Source organism: Schistocerca americana, chromosome 4, assembly GCF_021461395.2.
Source record: "Schistocerca americana isolate TAMUIC-IGC-003095 chromosome 4, iqSchAmer2.1, whole genome shotgun sequence".
In the NCBI taxonomy this organism is placed as follows: Eukaryota; Metazoa; Arthropoda; class Insecta; order Orthoptera; family Acrididae; genus Schistocerca; species Schistocerca americana.
This window is the reverse complement of record NC_060122.1, coordinates 11,589,162-11,611,033: the sequence shown is the minus strand read 5'-3', so window position 1 is coordinate 11,611,033 and position 21,872 is coordinate 11,589,162.

Sequence of the window (21,872 nt, the reverse complement as noted above, 5' to 3'; positions counted from 1 at the left end):
TGCCTTTTCTATTTAATTCCGATGCCATTTCTGTGTTTTATCGTCAATAAGAAGGTCAGAGGAATATAGTAAACCTGATGTGAAGCATCGGAATCTATAACTAGTGTCACAGGGATGGTTCAAAACATAGTCAGTATCAAGAGTCAGTCTTCTTGTCGTTAAGTCTTCATTGTGCCTTTTGTATTTAATTCTGATGCAATTTCTGTGTTTCATCGTCAATAAGAAGGTCCAAGGGATACAGTAAACCTGGAGTGTAGCATCGGAATGTATAACTAGTGTCACAGGAATGGTTCAAAACATAGTCGGTAAGAAGAGTCAGTCTACATGTACTTAAGTTGGCATTGTGCCTTTTGTATTCAATTCCGATGCAATTTCTGTGTTTCATCGTCAATAAGAAGGTCCAAGGGATACAGTAAACCTGGAGTGTAGCATCGAAATCTATAACTAGTGTCACAGGAATGGTTCAAAACATAGTCAGTAAGAAGAGTCAGTCCACATGTACTCAAGTCGGCATTGTGCCTTTTGTATTTAATGCAGGTGCAATTTCTGTGTTTCATCGTCTATAAGAAGGTCAGAGGGATACAATAAACCTGAAGTGAAGCATCGGAATCTATAACTAGTGTCACAGGAATGGTTCAAAGCATAGTCAGTAAGAAGAGTCCGTCTTCTTGTCCTTAAGTCGGCATTGTGCCTTTTGTATTTATATCCGATGCAATTTCTGTGTTTCATCGTCAATAAGAAGGTCCAAGAGATACAGTAAACCTGGAGTGAAGCATCCGCATCTATAACTAGTGTCACAGGAATGGTTCAAAACATAGACAGTACTTAAATCGGCATTGTGCCTTTTGTATTTAATTCCGAAGCAATTTCTGTGTTTCAACGTCAATAAGACGGTCCAATGGATACAGTAAACCTGAAGTGAAGCATCGGAATCTATTACTAGTGTCACAGGAATGGTTCAAAACATAGTCAGTAAGAAGAGTCAGTCTTCTTGTCCTTAAGTCGGCATTGTGCTTTTGTATTTAATTCCGATTCAATTTCTGTGTTTCATCGTCAATAAGAAGGTCCAAGAGATACAGTAAACCTGGAGTGAAGCATCGGCATCTATAACTAGTGTCACAGGAATGGTTCCAAACATAGACAGTACTTAAATCGGCATTGTGCCTTTCGTATTTAATTCCGAAGCAATTTCTGTGTTTCATCGTCAATAAGAAGGTCCAATGGATACAGTAAACCTAAAGTGAAGCATCGGAATCTATAACTAGTGTCACAGGAATGGTTCAAAACATAGTCAGTAAGAAGAGTCGGTCTTCATGTACTTATGTCGGCATTGTGCCTTTGTATTTAATTCTGATGCAATTTCTGTGTTTCATCGTCAATAAGAAGGTCAGAGGGATACAATAAATCTGAAGTGAAGCATCGGAATCTATAACTAGTGTCACAGAAATGGTTCAAAACATAGTCAGAAAGAAGAGTCCGTCTTCTTGTCCTTAAGTCGGCATTGTGCCTTTTGTATTTATATCCGATGCAATTTCTGTGTTTCATCGTCAATAAGAATGTCCAATGGATACAGTAAACCTGAAGTGAAGCATCGGAATCTATAACTAGTGTCACAGGAATGGTTCAAAACATAGTGAGTAAGAAGAGTCAGTCTTCATGTACTCAAGTCGGCATTGTGCCTTTTGTATTTAATTCAGGTGCAATTTCTGTGTTTCATCGTCAATAAGAAGGTCAGAGGGATACAATAAACCTGAAGTGAAGCATCGGAATCTATAACTAGTGTCACAGGAATGGTTCAAAACATTGTCAGTAAGAAGAGTCAGTCTTCTTGTCCTTAAGTCGGCATTGTGCATTTTGTATTTAATTCCGATGCAATTTCTGTGTTTCATCGTCAATAAGAAGGTCCAAGATATACAGTAAACCTGGAGTGATGTATCGGCATCTATAACTAGTGTCACAGGAATGGTTCAAAACATAGACAGTACTTAAATCGGCATTGTGCCTTTTGTATTTAATTCCGAAGCAATTTCTGTGTTTCAACGTCAATAAGAAGGTCCAATGGATACAGTAAACCTGAAGTGAAGCATCGGAATCTATTACTAGTGTCACAGGAATGGTTCAAAACATAGTCAGTAAGAAGAGTCGGTCTTCATGTACTTAAGTCGGCATTGTGCCTCTGTATTTAATTCCGATGCAATTTCTGTGCTTCATCGTCATTAAGAAGGTCCAAGGGATACAGTAAACCTGAAGTGAAGCATCGGAATCTATAGCTAGTGTCACAGGAATGGTTCAAATCATAGTCAGTAAGAAGAGTCAGTCTTCTTGTACTTAAGTCGTAATTGTGCCTTTTGTATTTCATTCCGGTGCAAATTCTGTGTTTCATCGTCAATAAGAAGGTCCAAGGGATACAGTACACATGGAGTGAAGCATCGGAATCTGTAACTAGTGTCACAGGAATGGTTCAAAGCATAGACAGTTAGAAGATACAGTCTTCTTGTACTTAAGCCGGCATTGTGCCCCTTGTGTTTAATTCTGATGCAATTTCTGTGTTTCATCGTCAATACGAAGGTCCAAGGGATACAGTAAACCTGAAGTGAAGCATCGGAATCTATAACTAGTGCACAGGATGGTTCATAACATAGAGAGTAAGAAGAGTCAGTCTTCTTGTACTTAAGTCGGCATTGTGCCTTTTGTATTTAATTCCGATGCAATTTCTGTTTTTCATCGTCAATAAGAAGGTCAGAGGAATACAGTAAACCTGAAGTGAAGCATCGGAATCTATAACTAGTGTCACAGAAATGGTTCAAAACATAGACAGGAAGAAGAGTCAGTCTTCTTGTACTTCAGTCGGCATTGTGCCTTTTGTATTAAATTCCGATGCAATTTCTGTGTTTCATCGTCAATAAGAAGGTCCTAGGGCTACAGTAAACCTGAAGTCAAGCATCGGAATCTATAACTAGTGTCACAGGAATGGTTCAAAACATAGACAATAATAAGAGTCAGTCTTCTTGTACTTCAGCCGGCATTGTGCCTTTTCTATTTAATTCCGATGCCATTTCTGTTTTTTATCGTCAATAAGAAGGTCAGAGGAATACAGTAAACCTGATGTGAAGCATCGGAATCTATAACTAGTGTCACAGGGATGGTTCAAAACATAGTCAGTATCAAGAGTCAGTCTTCTTGTCGTTAAGTCTTCATTGTGCCTTTTGTATTTAATTCTGATGCATTTTCTGTGTTTCATCGTCAATAAGAAGGTCCAAGGGATACAGTAAACCTGGAGTGTAGCATCGGAATGTATAACTAGTGTCACAGGAATGGTTCAAAACATAGTCGGTAAGAAGAGTCAGTCTACATGTACTTAAGTTGGCATTGTGCCTTTTGTATTCAATTCCGATGCAATTTCTGTGTTTCATCGTCAATAAGAAGGTCCAAGGGATACAGTAAACCTGGAGTGTAGCATCGAAATCTATAACTAGTGTCACAGGAATGGTTCAAAACATAGTCAGTAAGAAGAGTCAGTCCACATGTACTCAAGTCGGCATTGTGCCTTTTGTATTTAATGCAGGTGCAATTTCTGTGTTTCATCGTCTATAAGAAGGTCAGATGGATACAATAAACCCTAAGTGAAGCATCGGAATCTATAACTAGTGTCACAGGAATGGTTCAAAGCATAGTCAGTAAGAAGAGTCCGTCTTCTTGTCCTTAAGTCGGCATTGTGCCTTTTGTATTTATATCCGATGCAATTTCTGTGTTTCATCGTCAATAAGAAGGTCCAAGAGATACAGTAAACCTGGAGTGAAGCATCCGCATCTATAACTAGTGTCACAGGAATGGTTCAAAACATAGACAGTACTTAAATCGGCATTGTGCCTTTTGTATTTAATTCCGAAGCAATTTCTGTGTTTCAACGTCAATAAGACGGTCCAATGGATACAGTAAACCATGAGTGAAGCATCGGAATCCATAACTAGTGTCACAGGAATGGTTCAAAACATAGACAGTTAGAAGATACAGTCTTCTTGTCCTTAAGTCGGCATTGTGCCTTTTGTATTTAATTCCGAAGCAATTTCTGTGTTTCATCGTCAATAAGAAGGTCCAATGGATACAGTAAACCTGAAGTGAAGCATCGGAATCTATAACTAGTGTCACGGGAATGGGTCAAAACATAGTCAGTAAGAAGAGTCGGTCTTCATGTACTTAAGTCGGCATTGTGCCTTTGTATATAATTCCGATGCAATTTCTGTGTTTCATCGTCAATAAGAAGGTCCAAGGGATACAGTAAACCTGAAGTGAAGCATCGGAATCTATAACTAGTGTCACAGGAATGGTTCAAATAATAGTCAATAAGAAGAGTCAGTCTTCTTGTACTTAAGTCGTTATTGTGCCTTTTGTATTTCATTCCGGTGCAAAGTCTGTGTTTCATCGTCAAAAGAAGGTCCAAGGGATACAGTAAACCTGGAGTGAAGCATCGGAATCTATAACTAGTGTCACAGGAATGGTTCAAAACATAGACAGTTAGAAGATACAGTCTTCTTGTTCTTAAGCCGGCATTGTGCCCCTTGTGCTTAATTCCGATGCAATTTCTGTGTTTCATCGTCAATAAGAAGGTCCAAGGGATACAGTAAACCTGAAGTGAAGCATCGGAATCTATAACTAGTGTCACAGGATGGTTCAAAACATAGACAGTAAGAAGAGTCAGTCTTCTTGTACTTAAGTCGGCATTGTGCCTTTTGTATTTAATTCCGACGCAATTTCTGTGTTTCATCGTCAATAAGAAGGTCAGAGGAATACAGTAAACCTGAAGTGAAGCATCGGAATCTATAACTAGTGTCACAGAAATGGTTCAAAACATAGACAGGAAGAAGAGTCAGTCTTCATGTACTTGAGTCGGCATTGTGCCATTTGTATTAAATTCCGCTGCAATATCTGTGTTTCATCGTCCATAAGAAGGTCCTAGGGCTACAGTAAACCTGAAGTCATGCATCGGAATCTATAACTAGTGTCACAGGAATGGTTCAAAACATAGTCAGTAAGAGGAGTCAGTCTTCTTGTACTTAAGTCGGCATTGTGCCTTTGTATTTCATTCCGGTGCAATTTCTGTATTTCATCGTCAATAAGAAGGTCCAAGGGATACAGAAAACCTGGAGTGAAGCATCGGAATCTATAACTAGTGTCACAGGAATGGTTCGAAACATAGTCAGTAAGTAGAGTCGGTCTTCATGTACTTAAGTCGGCATTGTGCCTTTGTATTTAATTCCGATGCAATTTCTGTGTTTCATCGTCAATAAGAAGGTCGAAGAGATACAGTAAACCTGGAGTGAAGCATCGGATTCTATAACTAGTGTCACAGGAAAGGTTCAAAACACAGACAGTCCTTAAATCGGCATTGTGCCTTTTGTATTTAATTCCGAAGCAATTTCTGTGTATAATCGTCAATAAGAAGGTCCAAGGGATACAGTAAACCTGAAGTGAAGCATCGGAATCTGTAACTAGTGTCACAGGAATGGTTCAAAACATAGACAGGAAGAAGAGTCAGTCTTCTTGTACTTGAGTCGGCATTGTGCCTTTTGTATTTAATTCCGATGTAATTTCTGTGTTTCATCGTCAATAAGAGGGTCCAAATGATACAATAAACCTGAAGTGAAGCATCGGAATCTAAAACTAGTGTCACAGGAATGGTTCAAAACATAGTCAGTAAGAAGGGTCAGTCTTCTTGTCCTTATGTCGGCGTTGTGCCTATTGTGTTCAATTCCGATGCTATTTCTGTGTTTCTTCGTCAATAAGAAGTTCCAAGGATACAGTAAACCTGGAGTGAAGCATCGGAATCAATAACTAGTGTCACAGGATTGGTTCAAAACATAGACAGGAAGAAGATACAGTCTTCTTGTACTTAAGTCGGCATTGTGCCTTTTGTATTTAATTCCGATGCAATTTCTGTGATTCATCCTCAATAAGAAGGTCAGAGGAATACTGTAAACCTGAAGTTAAGCATCGGAATCTATAACTAGTGTCACAGGAATGGTTCAAAACATAGACAGGAAGAAGAGTCAGTCTTCTTGTACTTGAGTCGGCATTGGGCATTTTGTATTTAATTCCGATGTAATTTCTGTGTTTCATCGTCAATAAGAGGGTCCAAATGATACAGTAAACCTGAAGTGAAGCATCGGAATCTAAAACTAGTGTCACAGGAATGGTTCAAAACATAGTCAGTAAGAAGAGTCAGTCTTCTTGTACTTAAGTCGGCATTGTGCCTTTTGTATTTAATTCCGATGCAATTTCTGTGTTTCATCGTCAACAAGAAGGTCAGAGGAATACAGTAAACCTGAAGTGAAGCATCGGAATCTATAACTAGTGTCACAGGAATGGTTCAAAACATAGACAGGAAGAAGAGTCAGTCTTCTTGTACTTGAGTCGGCATTGTGCCTTTTGTATTTAATTCCGATGTAATTTCTGTGTTTCATCGTCAATAAGAGGGTCCAAATGATACAGTAAACCTGAAGTGAAGCATCGGAATCTAAAACTAGTGTCACAGGAATGGTTCAAAACATAGTCAGTAAGAAGAGTCAGTCTTCTTGTCCTTAAGTCAGCGTTGTGCCTATTGTATTTAATTCCGACGCTATTTCTGTGTTTGTTCGTCAATAAGAAGTTCCAAGGATACAGTAAACCTGAAGTGAAGCATCGGAATCTATAACTAGTGCCACAGGAATGGTTCAAAACATAGACAATAATAAGAGTCAGTCTTCTTGTACTTCAGCCGGCATTGTGCCTTTTCTATTTAATTCCGATGCCATTTCTGTTTTTTATCGTCAATAAGAAGGTCAGAGGAATACAGTAAACCTGATGTGAAGCATCGGAATCTATAACTAGTGTCACAGGGATGGTTCAAAACATAGTCAGTATCAAGAGTCAGTCTTCTTGTCGTTAAGTCTTCATTGTGCCTTTTGTATTTAATTCTGATGCAGTTTCTGTGTTTCATCGTCAATAAGAAGGTCCAAGGGATACAGTAAACCTGGAGTGTAGCATCGGAATGTATAACTAGTGTCACAGGAATGGTCCAAAACATAGTCGGTAAGAAGAGTCAGTCTACATGTACTTAAGTTGGCATTGTGCCTTTTGTATTCAATTCCGATGCAATTTCTGTGTTTCATCGTCAATAAGAAGGTCCAAGGGATACAGTAAACCTGGAGTGTAGCATCGAAATCTATAACTAGTGTCACAGGAATGGTTCAAAACATAGTCAGTAAGAAGAGTCAGTCCACATGTACTCAAGTCGGCATTGTGCCTTTTGTATTTAATGCAGGTGCAATTTCTGTGTTTCATCGTCTATAAGAAGGTCAGAGGGATACAATAAACCTGAAGTGAAGCATCGGAATCTATAACTAGTGTCACAGGAATGGTTCAAAGCATAGTCAGTAAGAAGAGTCCGTCTTCTTGTCCTTAAGTCGGCATTGTGCCTTTTGTATTTATATCCGATGCAATTTCTGTGTTTCATCGTCAATAAGAAGGTCCAAGAGATACAGTAAACCTGGAGTGAAGCATCCGCATCTATAACTAGTGTCACAGGAACGGTTCAAAACATAGACAGTACTTAAATCGGCATTGTGCCTTTTGTATTTAATTCCGAAGCAATTTCTGTGTTTCAACGTCAATAAGACGGTCCAATGGATACAGTAAACCATGAGTGAAGCATCGGAATCCATCACTAGTGTCACAGGAATGGTTCAAAACATAGACAGTTAGAAGATACAGTCTTCTTGTCCTTAAGTCGGCATTGTGCCTTTTGTATTTAATTCCGAAGCAATTTCTGTGTTTCATCGTCAATAAGAAGGTCCAATGGATACAGTAAACCTGAAGTGAAGCATCGGAATCTATAACTAGTGTCACGGGAATGGGTCAAAACATGGTCAGTAAGAAGAGTCGGTCTTCATGTACTTAAGTCGGCATTGTGCCTTTGTATATAATTCCGATGCAATTTCTGTGTTTCATCGTCAATAAGAAGGTCCAAGGGATACAGTAAACCTGAAGTGAAGCATCGGAATCTATAACTAGTGTCACAGGAATGGTTCAAATAATAGTCAATAAGAAGAGTCAGTCTTCTTGTACTTAAGTCGTAATTGTGCCTTTTGTATTTCATTCCGGTGCAAATCCTGTGTTTCATCGTCAATAAGAAGGTCCAAGGGATACAGTAAACATGGAGTGAAGCATCGGAATCTGTAACTAGTGTCACAGGAATGGTTCAAAGCATAGACAGTTAGAAGATACAGTCTTCTTGTACTTAAGCCGGCATTGTGCCCCTTGTGTTTAATTCCGATGCAATTTCTGTGTTTCATCGTCAATAAGAAGGTCCAAGGGATACAGTAAACCTGAAGTGAAGCATCGGAATCTATAACTAGTGCACAGGATGGTTCATAACATAGAGAGTAAGAAGAGTCAGTCTTCTTGTACTTAAGTCGGCATTGTGCCTTTTGTATTTAATTCCGATGCAATTTCTGTTTTTCATCGTCAATAAGAAGGTCAGAGGAATACAGTAATCCTCAAGTGAAGCATCGGAATCTATAACTAGTGTCACAGAAATGGTACAAACATAGACAGGAAGAAGAGTCAGTCTTCTTGTACTTCAGTCGGCATTGTGCCTTTTGTATTAAATTCCGATGCAATTTCTGTGTTTCATCGTCAATAAGAAGGTCCTAGGGCTCCAGTAAACCTGAAGTCAAGCATCGGAATCTATAACTAGTGTCACAGGAATGGTTCAAAACATAGACAATAATAAGAGTCAGTCTTCTTGTACTTCAGCCGGCATTGTGCCTTTTCTATTTAATTCCGATGCCATTTCTGTGTTTTATCGTCAATAAGAAGGTCAGAGGAATACAGTAAACATGATGTGAAGCATCGGAATGTATAACTAGTGTCACAGGGATGGTTCAAAACATAGTCAGTATCAAGAGTCAGTCTTCTTGTCGTTAAGTCTTCATTGTGCCTTTTGTATTTAATTCTGATGCAATTTCTGTGTTTCATCGTCAATAAGAAGGTCCAAGGGATACAGTAAACCTGGAGTGTAGCATCGGAATGTATAACTAGTGTCACAGGAATGGTTCAAAACATAGTCAGTAAAAAGAGTCAGTCTACATGTACTTAAGTTGGCATTGTGCCTTTTGTATTCAATTCCGATGCAATTTCTGTGTTTCATCGTCAATAAGAAGGTCCAAGGGATACAGTAAACCTGGAGTGTAGCATCGAAATCTATAACTAGTGTCACAGGAATGGTTCAAAACATAGTCAGTAAGAAGAGTCAGTCCACATGTACTCAAGTCGGCATTGTGCCTTTTGTATTTAATTCAGGTGCAATTTCTGTGTTTCATCGTCAATAAGAAGGTCAGAGGGATACAATAAACCTGAAGTGAAGCATCGGAATCTATAACTAGTGTCACAGGAATGGTTCAAAACATAGTCAGTAAGAAGAGTCAGTCTTCTTGTCCTTAAGTCGGCATTGTGCTTTTGTATTTAATTCCGATTCAATTTCTGTGTTTCATCGTCAATAAGAAGGTCCAAGAGATACAGTTAACCTGGAGTGAAGCATCGGCATCTATAACTAGTGTCACAGGAATGGTTCTAAACATAGACAGTACTTAAATCGGCATTGTGCCTTTTGTATTTAATTCCGAAGCAATTTCTGTGTTTCATCGTCAATAAGAAGGTCTAATGGATACAGTAAACCTAAAGTGAAGCATCGGAATCTATAACTAGTGTCACAGGAATGGTTCAAAACATAGTCAGTAAGAAGAGTCGGTCTTCATGTACTTAAGTCGGCATTGTGCCTTTGTATTTAATTCCGATGCAATTTCTGTGTTTCATCGTCACTAAGAAGGTCAGAGGGATACAATAATCCTGAAGTGAAGCATCGGAATCTATAACTAGTGTCACAGAAATGGTTCAAAACATAGTCAGAAAGAAGAGTCCGTCTTCTTGTCCTTAAGTCGGCATTGTGCCTTTTGTATTTATATCCGATGCAATTTCTGTGTTTCATCGTCAATAAGAAGGTCCAAGAGATACAGTAAACCTGGAGTGAAGCATCGGCATCTATAACTAGTGTCACAGGAATGGTTCAAAACATAGACAGTATTTAAATCGGCATTGTGCCTTTTGTATTTAATTCCGAAGCAATTTCGGTGTTTCAACGTCAATAAGAAGGTCCAATGGATACAGTAAACCTGAAGTGAAGCATCGGAATCTATAACTAGTGTCACGGGAATGGTTCAAACATAGTCAGTAAGAAGAGTCGGTCTTCATGTACTTAAGTCGGCATTGTGCCTTTGTATATAATTCCGATGCAATTTCTGTGTTTCATCGTCAGTAAGAAGGTCCAAGGGATACAGTAAACCTGAAGTGAAGCATCGGAATCTATAACTAGTGTCACAGGAATGGTTCAAATAATAGTCAGTAAGAAGAGTCAGTCTTCTTGTACTTAAGTCGTTATTGTGCCTTTTGTATTTCATTCCGGTGCAAATTCTGTGTTTCATCGTCAATAAGAAGGTCCAAGGGATACAGTAAACCATGAGTGAAGCATCGGAATCCATAACTAGTGTCACAGGAATGGTTCAAAACATAGACAGTTAGAAGATACAGTCTTCTTGTACTTAAGCCGGCATTGTGCCCCTTGTGTTTAAATCCGATGCAATTTCTGTGTTTCATCGCCAATAAGAAGGTCCAAGGGATACAGTAAACCTGAAGTGAAGCATCGGAATCTATAACTAATGTCACAGGATGGTTCCAAACATAGACAGTAAGAAGAGTCAGTCTTCTTGTACTTAAGTCGGCATTGTGCCTTTTGTATTTAATTCCGATGCAATTTCTATGTTTCATCGTCAATAAGAAGGTCAGAGGAATACAGTAAACCTGAAGTGAAGCATCGGAATCTATAACTAGTGTCACAGAAATGGTTCAAAACATAGTCAGAAAGAAGAGTCAGTCTTCTTGTCCTTAAGTCGGCATTGTGCCTTTTGTATTTAATTCCGAAGCAATTTCTGTGTTTCATCGTCAATAAGAAGGTCCAATGGATACAGTAAACGTGAAGTGAAGCATCGGAATCTATAACTAGTGTCACGGGAATGGTTCAAAACATAGTCAGTAAGAAGAGTCGGTCTTCATGTGCTTAAGTCGGCATTGTGCCTTTGTATATAATTCCGATGCAATTTCTGTGTTTCATCGTCAATAAGAAGGTCCAAGGGATACAGTAAACCTGAAGTGAAGCATCGGAATCTATAACTAGTGTCCAGGAATGGTTCAAATAATAGTCAGTAAGAAGAGTCAGTCTTCATGTACTTAAGTCGTTATTGTGCCTTTTGTATTTCATTCCGGTGCAAATTCTATGTTTCATCGTCAATAAGAAGGTCCAAGGGATACAGTAAACCTGGAGTGAAGCATCGGAATCTATAACTAGTGTCACAGGAATGGTTCAAAACATAGACAGTTAGAAGATACAGTCTTCTTGTTCTTAAGCCGGCATTGTGCCCCTTGTGTTTAATTCCGATGCAATTTCTGTGTTTCATCGTCAATAAGAAGGTCCATGGGATACAGTAAACCTGAAGTGAAGCATCGGAATCTATAACTAGTGTCACAGGATGGTTCAAAACATAGACAGTAAGAAGAGTCAGTCTTCTTGTACTTAAGTCGGCATTGTGCCTTTTGTATTTAATTCCGAAGCAATTTCTGTGTTTCATCGTCAATAAGAAGGTCAGAGGAATACAGTAAACCTGAAGTAAAGCATCGGAATCTATAACTAGTGTCACAGGAGAGGTTCAAAACATAGTCAGTAAGAGGAGTCAGTCTTCATATAGTTAAGTCGTTATTGTGCCTTTGTATTTCATTCCGGTGCAATTTCTGTGTTTCATCGTCAATAAGAAGGTCCAAGGGATACAGAAAACCTGGAGTGAAGCATCGGAATCTATAACTAGTGTCACAGGAGAGGTTCGAAACATAGTCAGTAAGAAGAGTCGGTCTTCATGTACTTAAGTCGGCATTGTGCCTTTGTATTTAATTCCGATGCAGTTTCTGTGTTTCATCGTCAATAAGTAGGTCCAAGAGATACAGTAAACCTGGAGTGAAGCATCGGATTCTATAACTAGTGTCACAGGAAAGGTTCAAAACGCAAACAGTACTTAAATCGGCATTGTGCCTTTGTATATAATTCCGATGCAATTTCTGTGTTTCATCGTCAATAAGAAGGTCAGAGGAATTCAGTAAACCTGAAGTGAAGCATCGGAATCTATAACTAGTGTCACAGGAATGGTTCAAAACATAGACAGGAAGAAGAGTCAGTCTTCTTGTACTTAAGTCGGCATTGTGCCTTTTGTATTTAATTCCGATGCTATTTCTGTGTTTCTTCGTCAATAAGAAGTTCCAAGGATACAGTAAACCTGGAGTGAAGCATCGGAATCAATAACTAGTGTCACAGGATTGGTTCAAAACATAGACAGGAAGAAGATACAGTCTTCTTGTACTTAAGTCGGCATTGTGCCTTTTGTATTTAATTCCGATGCAATTTCTGTGTTTCATCCTCAATAAGAAGGTCAGAGGAATACTGTAAACCTAAAGTTAAGCATCGGAATCCATAACTAGTGTCACAGGAGTGGTTCAAAACATAGACAGGAAGATGAGTCAGTCTTCTTGTACTTGAGTCGGCATTGTGCCTTTTGTATTTAATTCCGATGTAATTTCTGTGTTTCATCGTCAATAAGAGGGTCCAAATGATACAGTAAACCTGGAGTGAAGCATCGGAATCTAAAACTAGTGTCACAGGAATGGTTCAAAACATAGTCAGTAAGAAGAGTCAGTCTTCTTGTACTTAAGTCGGCATTGTGCTTTTGTATTTAATTCCGATGCAATTTCTGTGTTTCATCGTCAACAAGAAGGTCAGAGGAATACAGTAAACCTGAAGTGAAGCATCGGAATCTATAACTAGTGTCACAGGAATGGTTCAAAACATAGACAGGAAGAAGAGTCAGTCTTCTTATACTTGAGTCGGCATTGTGCCTTTTGTATTTAATTCAGATGTAATTTCTGTGTTTCATCGTCAATAAGAGGGTCCAAATGATACAGTAAACCTGAAGTGAAGCATCGGAATCTAAAACTAGTGTCACAGGAATGGTTCAAAACATAGTCAGTAAGAAGAGTCAGTCTTCTTGTCCTTAAGTCGGCGTTGTGCCTATTGTGTTTAATTCCGATGCTATTTCTGTGTTTGTTCGTCAATAAGAAGTTCCAAGGATACAGTAAACCTGGAGTGAAGCATCGGAATCAATAACTAGTGCCACAGGAATGGTTCAAAGCATAGTCAGTAAGAAGAGTCAATCTTCTTTTACTGAAGTTGCCATTTTGCCTAATCTACTTAATTCCGATGCAATTTCAGTGTTTCATCGTCAATAAGAAGGTCCAAGGGATGCAGTAAACCTGGAGTGAAGCATCGGAATCAATAACTTGTGTCAATGGAATATTTCAAAACATAGACAGTAAGAAGAGTCATTCTTCATGTACTTAAGTCGGCTTTGTGCCTTTTGTATTTAATTCCGGTGCAATTTCTGTGTTTCATCGTCAATAAGAAGGTCATATGGATACAGTAAACTTGAAGTGAAGCATCGGAATCTATAACTAGTGTCACAGGAATGGTTCAAAACATAGACAGTAAGAAGATACAGTCTTCTTGTACTTAAGTCGGCATTGTGCCTTTTGTATTTAATTCCGATGCAATTTCTGTGTTTCATCGTCAATAAGAAGGTCCAAGGGATACAGCAAACCTGAAGTGAAGCATCGGAATCTATAACTAGTGTCACAGGAATGGTACAAAACATAGTCAGTAAGAAGAGTCGGTCTTCATGTACTTAAGTCAGTATTGTGCCTTTTGTATTTAATTCCGGTGCAATTTCTGTGTTTCATTGTCAATAAGAAGGTTAAAGGGATACAGTAACCGTGAAGTGAAGCATCGGAATCTATAACTAGTGTCACAGGAATGGTTCAAAACATAGTCAGTAAGACAAGTCAGTCTTCTTATCCTGAAGTCGGCATTGTGCCTTTTGTATTTAATTCCGATGCAATTTCTGTGTTTCATCGTCAATAAGAAGGTCCAAGGGATACAGTAAACCTGGAGTGAAGCATCAGAATCTATAACTAGTGTCACAGGAATGGTTCAAAACATAGACAGTAAGACGATACAGTCTTGTTGTACTTAAGTCGGCATTGTGCCTTTTGTGTTTAATTCCGATGCAATTTCTGTGTTTCATCGTCAATAAGAAGGTCCAAGGGATACAGTAAACCTGATGTGAAGCAACGGAATCTAAGACTAGTGTCACAGGAATGGTTCAAAACATAGACAGGAAGAAGAGTCAGTCTTCTTGTACTTGAGGCGGCATTGTGCCTTTTGTATTAAGTTCCGATGCAATTTCTGTGTTTCATCATCAATAAGTAGGTCCTAGGGATACAGTAAACCTGAAGTCAAGTATCGGAATCTATAACTAGTGTCACAGGAATGGTTCGAAACATAGAGAGATAAGAAGAGTCAGTCTTCTTGTACTTAAGTCGGCATTGTGCCTTTTCTATTTAATTCCGATGCTATTTCTGTGTTCCATCGACAATAAGAAGGTCAGAGGGATACAGTAAAACTGAAGTGAAGCATCGGAATCTATAACTAGTATCACAGGAATGGTTCAAAACATATTCAGTTGTCCTTAAGTCGGCATTGTGCATTTTGTATTTAATTCCGATGCGATTTCTGTGTTTCATCGTCAATAAGAAGGTCCAAGGGATACAGTAAACCTGGAGTGAAGCATCGGAATCTATAACTAGTGTCACAGGAATGGTTCAAAACATAGACAATAAGAAGATACGGTCTTGTTGTACTTAAGTCGGCATTGTGCCTTTTGTATTTAATTCCGACGCAATTTCTGTCTTTCATCGTCAACAAGAAGGTCCACGGGGTACAGTAAACCTGAAGTGAAGCATCGGAATCTATAACTAGTGTCCCAGGAATGGTTCAAAGCATAGACTGTAAGAAGAGTCAGTCTTCTTGTACTTAAGTCGGCATTGTGCCTTTTGTATTTAATTCCGACGCAATTTCTGTGTTTCATCGTCAATGAGATGGTCCAAGGGATACAGTAAACCTGAAGTGAAGCATCGCCATCTATAACTAGTGTAACAGGAATGGTTCAAACATAGACAGTAAGAAGATACAGACTTGTTGTACTTAAGTCGGCATTGTTCCTTTTGTTTTTCATTCCGATGCAATTTCTGTGTTTCATCGGCAATAAGAAGGTCCAAGGGATGCAGTAAACCTGGAGTGAAGCATCGGAATCTATAACTAGTGTCACAGGAATGGTTCAATACATAGTCAGTAAGAAGAGTAGGTCTTCATGTACTTAAGTCGGCATTGTGCCTTTGTATTTAATTCCGATGTAATTTCTGTGTTTCATCGTCAATAAGGAGGTCCAAGAGATACAGTAAACCTGAAGTGAAGCATCGGCATCTATAACTAGAGTCACAGGAAAGGTTCAAAACACAGATAGTACTTAAATCGGCATTGTGCCTTTTGTATTTAATTCCGAAGCAATTTCTGTGTTTCATCGTCAATAAGAAGGTCCAAGGGATACAGTAAACCTGAAGTGAAGCATCGGAATCTATAACTAGTGTCACAGGAATGGTTCAAAACACAGTCAGTAAGAAGAGTCAGTCTTTTTTACTTAAGGCAGCATTGTGCCATTTTCAATTTAATTCCGATGCAATTTCTGTGTTTCATCGTCAATAATAAGGTCAGAGGAATACAGTAAACCTGAAGTGAAGCATCGGAACCTATTACTAGTGTCACAGGAATGGTTCAAAACATAGTCAGTAAGAAGAGTCAGTCTTCATGTAGTTAAGTCGTTATTGTGCCTTTGTATTTCATTCCGGTGCAATTTCTGTGTTTCATCGTTAATAAGAAGGTCCAAGGGATACAGTAAACCTGGAGTGAAGCATCGGAATCTGTAACTAGTGTCACAGGAATGGTTCAAAACATAGTCAGTAAGAAGAGTCGGTCTTCATGTACTTAAGTCGGCATTGTGCCCTTGTATTTAATTCCGATGCAATTTCTGTGTTTCATCGTCAATAAGAAGGTCCGAAAGATACAGTAAACCTGGAGTGAAGCATCGGCATCTATAACTAGTGTCACAGGAAAGGTTCAAAACACAGACAGTACTTAAATCGGCATTGTGCCTTTTGTATTTAATTCCGAAGCAATTTCTGTGTTTCATCGTCAATAAGAAGGTCCAAGGGATACAGTAAACCTGAAGTGAAGCATCGGAATCTATAACTAGTGTCACAGGAATGGTTCAAATCATAGTCAGTAAGAACAGTCGGTCTTCATGTACTTAAGTCGGCATTGTGCATTTGTATTTAATTCCGATGCAATTTCTGTGTTTCATCGTCAATAAGAAGGTCCAAGGGATACAGTAAACCTGAAGTGAAGCGTTGGATTCTATAACTAGTGTCACAGGAATGGTTTAAAACATAGTCAGTAAGAAGAGTCAGTCTTCATGTACTTAAGTCGTTATTGTGCCTTTGTATTTCATTCCGGTGCAGTTTCTGTGTTTCATCGTCAATAAGAAGGTCCAAGGGGTACAGTAAACCTGGAGTGAAGCATCAGAATCTATAACTAGTGTCACAGGAATGGTTCAGAACATAGACAGTAAGAAGATACAGTCTTCTTGTGCTTAAGTCGACATTGTAACTATTGTATTTAATTCCGATGCAATTTCTGTGTTTCATCGTCAATAAGATGGTAAAAGGGACGCAGTAAACCTGGAGTGAAGCATCGGAATCTATAACTAGTGTCAATGGAATGGTTCAAAACATAGACAGTAAGAAGAGTCAGCCTTCTTGTACCTAAGTCGGCATTGTGCCTTTTGCATTTAATTCCGGTGCAATTTCTATGTTTCATCGTCAATAAGAAGGTCAGAGGGATACAGTAAACCTGAAGTGAAGCATCGGAATCTATAACTAGTGTCACAGGAATGGTTCAAAACATAGTCAGTAAGAAGAGTCAGTCGTCATGTACTTAAGTCGTTATGGTGCCTTTGTGTTTCATTCCGGTGCAGTTTCTGTGTTTCATCGTCAATAAGAAGGTCCAAGGGGTAGAGTAAACCTGGAGTGAAGCATCGGAATCTATAACTAGTGTCACAGGAATGGTTCAAAACATAGACAGTAAGAAGAGTCAGTCTTCTTGTACTTAAGTCGGCATTGTGCCTTTTGTATTTAATTCCGATGCAATTTCTGTGTCTCATCGTCAATAAGATGGTCCAAGGGATACAGTAAACCTGAAGTGGAGCTTCGGAATCTATAACTGCTGTCACAGGAATGGTTCAAAACATAGACAGTAAGAAGAGTCAGTCTTTTTGTACTTAAGGCAGCATTGTGCCATTTTCAATTTAATTCCGATGCAATTTCTGTGTTTCATCGTCAATAATAAGGTCAGAGGAATACAGTAAACCTGAAGTGAAGCATCGGAACCTATAACTAGTGTCACAGGAATGGTTCAAAACATAGTCAGTAAGAAGAGTCAGTCTTCATGTAGTTAAGTCGTTATTGTGCCTTTGTGTTTCATTCCGTTGCAATTTCTGTGTTTCATCGTCAATACGAAGGTCCAAGGGATACAGTAAACCTGGAGTGAAGCATCGGAATCTGTAACTAGTGTCACAGGAATGGTTCAAAACATAGTCAGTAAGAAGAGTCGGTCTTCATGTACTTAAGTCGGCATTGTGCCCTTGTATTTAATTCCGATGCAATTTCTGTGTTTCATCGTCAATAAGAAGGTCCGAAAGATACAGTAAACCTGGAGTGAAGCATCGGCATCTATAACTAGTGTGACAGGAAAGGTTCAAAACACAGACAGTACTTAAATCGGCATTGTGCCTTTTGTATTTTATTCCGAAGCAATTTCTGTGTTTCATCGTCAATAAGAAGGTCCAAGGGATACAGTAAACCTGAAGTGAAGCATCGGAATCTATAACTAGTGTCACAGGAATGGTTCAAATCATAGTCAGTAAGAAGAATCGGTCTTCATGTACTTAAGTCGGCATTGTGCCTTTGTATTTTTTTCCGATGCAATTTCTGTGTTTCATCGTCAATAAGAAGGTCCAAGGGATACAGTAAACCTGAAGTGAAGCGTTGGAATCTATAACTAGTGTCACAGGAATGGTTTAAAACATAGTCAGTAAGAAGAGTCAGTCATCATGTACTTAAGTCGTTATTGTGCCTTTGTATTTCATTCCGGTGCAGTTTCTGTGTTTCATCGTCAATAAGAAGGTCCAAGGGGTACAGTAAACCTGGAGTGAAGCATCAGAATCTATAACTAGTGTCACAGGAATGGTTCAATACATAGACAGTAAGAAGATACAGTCTTCTTGTGCTTAAGTCGACATTGTACCTATTGTATTTAATTCCGATGCAATTTCTGTGTTTCATCGTCAATAAGATGGTAAAAGGGACGCAGTAAACCTGGAGTGAAGCATCGGAATCTATAACTAGTGTCAATGGAATGGTTCAAAACATAGACAGTAAGAAGAGTCAGCCTTCTTGTACTTAAGTCGGCATTGTGCCTTTTGCATTTAATTCCGGTGCAATTTCTATGTTTCATCGTCAATAAGAAGGTCAGAGGGATACAGTAAACCTGAAGTGAAGCATCGGAATCTATAACTAGTGTCACAGGAATGGTTAAAAACATAGTCAGTAAGAAGAGTCAAGTTTCTTGTCCTTAAGTTGGCATTGTGCCTTTTGTAATTAATTCCGATGCAATTTCTGTGTTTCATCGTCAATAAGAAGGTCAGAGGGATAGAGTAATCATGAAGTGAAGCATCGGAATCTATAACTAGTGGCACAGGAATGGTTCAAAACATAGACAGTAAGAAGATACAGTCTTCTTGTACTTAAGTCGGCATTGTGCCTTTTGTATTTAATTCCGATGCAATTTCTGTGTTTCATCGTCAATAAGAAGGTCCAAGGGATACAGTAAACCTGAAGTGAAGCATCGAAATCTATAACTAGTGTCACAGGAATGGTTCAAAACATAGTCAGTAAGAAGAATCGGTCTTCATGTACTTAAGTCGGCATTGTGCCTTTGTATTTAATTCCGATGCAATTTCTGTGTTTCATCGTCAATAAGAAGGTCCAAGGGATACAGTAAACCTGAAGTGAAGCATCGGAATCTATAACTAGTGTCACAGGAATGGTTCAAAACATAGTTAGTAATAAGAGTCAGTCTTCATGTACTTAAGTTGTTATTGTGCCTTTGTGTTTCATTCCGGTGCAGTTTCTGTGTTTCATCGTCAATAAGAAGGTCCAAGGGGTACAGTAAACCTGGAGTGAAGCATCGGAATCTATAACTAGTGTCACAGGAATGGTTCAAAACGTAGACAGTAAGAAGAGTCAGTCTTCTTGTACTTAAGTCGGCATTGTGCCTTTTGTATTTAATTCCGATGCAATTTCTGTGTCTCATCGTCAATAAGAAGGTCCAAGGGATACAGTAAACCTGAAGTGGAGCATCGGAATCTATAACTACTGTCACAGGAATGGTTCAAAACATAGACAGTATGAAGAGTCAGTCTTTTTGTACTTAAGGCAGCATTGTGCCATTTTCAATTTAATTCCGATGCAATTTCTGTGTTTCATCGTCAATAATAAGGTCAGAGGAATACAGTAAACCTGAAATGAAGCATCGGAACCTATAACTAGTGTCACAGGAATGGTTCAAAACATAGTCAGTAAGAAGAGTCAGACTTCATGTAGTTAAGTCGTTATTGTGCCTTTGTATTTCATTCCGGTGCAATTTCTGTGTTTCATCGTCAATAAGAAGGTCCAAGGGATACAGTAATCCTGGAGTGAAGCATCGGAATCTATAACTAGTGTCACAGGAATGGTTCAAAACATAGTCAGTAAGAAGAGTCGGTCTTCATGTACTTAAATTGGCATTGTGCCCTTGTATTTAATTCCGATGCAATTTCTGTGTTTCATCTTCAATAAGAAGGTCCGAAAGATACAGTAAACCTGGAGTGAGGCATCGGCATCTATAACTAGTGTCACAGGAAAGGTTCAAAACACAGACAGTACTTAAATCGGCATTGTGCCTTTTGTATTTAATTCCGAAGCAATTTCTGTGTTTCATCGTCAATAAGAAGGTCCAAGGGATACAGTAAACCTGAAGTGAAGCATAGGAATCTATAACTAGTGTCACAGGAATGGTTCAAATCATAGTCAGTAAGAAGAGTCGGTCTTCATGTACTTAAGTCGGCATTGTGCATTTGTATTTAATTCCGACGCAATTTCTGTGTTTCATCGTCAATAAGAAGGTCCAAGGGATACAGTAAACCTGTAGTGAAGCGTTGGAATCTATAACTAGTGTCACAGGAATGGTTTAAAACATAGTCAGTAAGAAGAGCCAGTCTTCATGTACTTAAGTCGTTATTGTGCCTTTGTATTTCATTCCGGTGCAGTTTCTGTGTTTCATCGTCAATAAGAAGGTCCAAGGGGTACAGTAAACCTGGAGTGAAGCATCAGAATCTATAACTAGTGTCACAGGAATGCTTCAAAACATAGACAGTAAGAAGACACAGTCTTCTTGTGCTTAAGTCGACATTGTACCTATTGTATTTAATTCCGATGCAATTTCTGTGTTTCATCGTCAATAAGAAGGTCCAAGGGATACAGTAAACCTGAAGTGAAGCATCGGAATCTAAAACTAGTGTCACAGAAATGGTTCAAAACATAGACAGGAAGAAGAGTCAGTCTTCTTGTACTTGAGTCGCCATTGTGCCTTTTGTATTTAATTCCGATGTAATTTCTGTGTTTCATCGTCAATAAGAAGGTCCAAATGATACAGTAAACCTGAATTGAAGCATCGGAATCTAAAACTAGTGTCACAGGATTGGTTCAAAACATAGACAGGCAGAAGATACAGTCTTCTTGTACTTAAGTCGGCATTGTGCCTTTTGTATTTAATTCCGATGCAATTTCTGTGTTTCATCGTCAATAAGAAGGTCAGAGGAATACAGTAAACCTGAAGTAAAGCATCGGAATCTATAACTAGTGTCACAGGAATGGTTCAAAACATAGACAGTAAGAAGATACAGTCTTCTTGTACCTAAGTCGACATTGTACGTATTGTATTTAATTCCGATGCAATTTCTGTGTTTCATCGTCAATAAGAAGGTCCAAGGGATACAGTAACCCTGAAGTGAAGCATCGGAATCTATAACTAGTGTCACAGGATGGTTCAAAACATAGGCAGTAAGAAGAGTCAGTCTTCTTGTACTTAAGTCGGCATTGTGCCTTTTGTATTTAATTCCGATGCAATTTCTGTGTTTCATCGTCAATACGAAGGTCAGAAGGATACAGTAAACCTTAAGTGAAGCATCGGAATCTATAACTAGTGTCACAGGAGTGGTTCAAAACATAGTCAGTAAGAAGAGTCGTTCTTCATGTACTTAAGTCGGCATTGTGCCTTTTGTATTTAATTCCATTGCAATTTCTGTGTTTCATCGTCAATAAGAAGGCCAAAGGGATACAGTAAACGTGAAGTGAAGCATCGGAATCTATAACTAGTGTCACAGGAATGGTTCAAAGCATAGTCAGTAAGAAGAGTCAATCTTCTTTTACTTAAGGTGCCATTTTGCCTAATCCATTTAATTCCGATGCAATTTCAGTGTTTCATCGTCAATAAGAAGGTCCAAGGGATGCAGTTAACCTGGAGTGAAGCATCGGAATCAATAACTTGTGTCAATGGAATGGTTCAAAACATAGACAGTAAGAAGAGTCATTCTTCATGTACTTAAGTCTGCATTGTGCCTTTTGTATTTAATTCC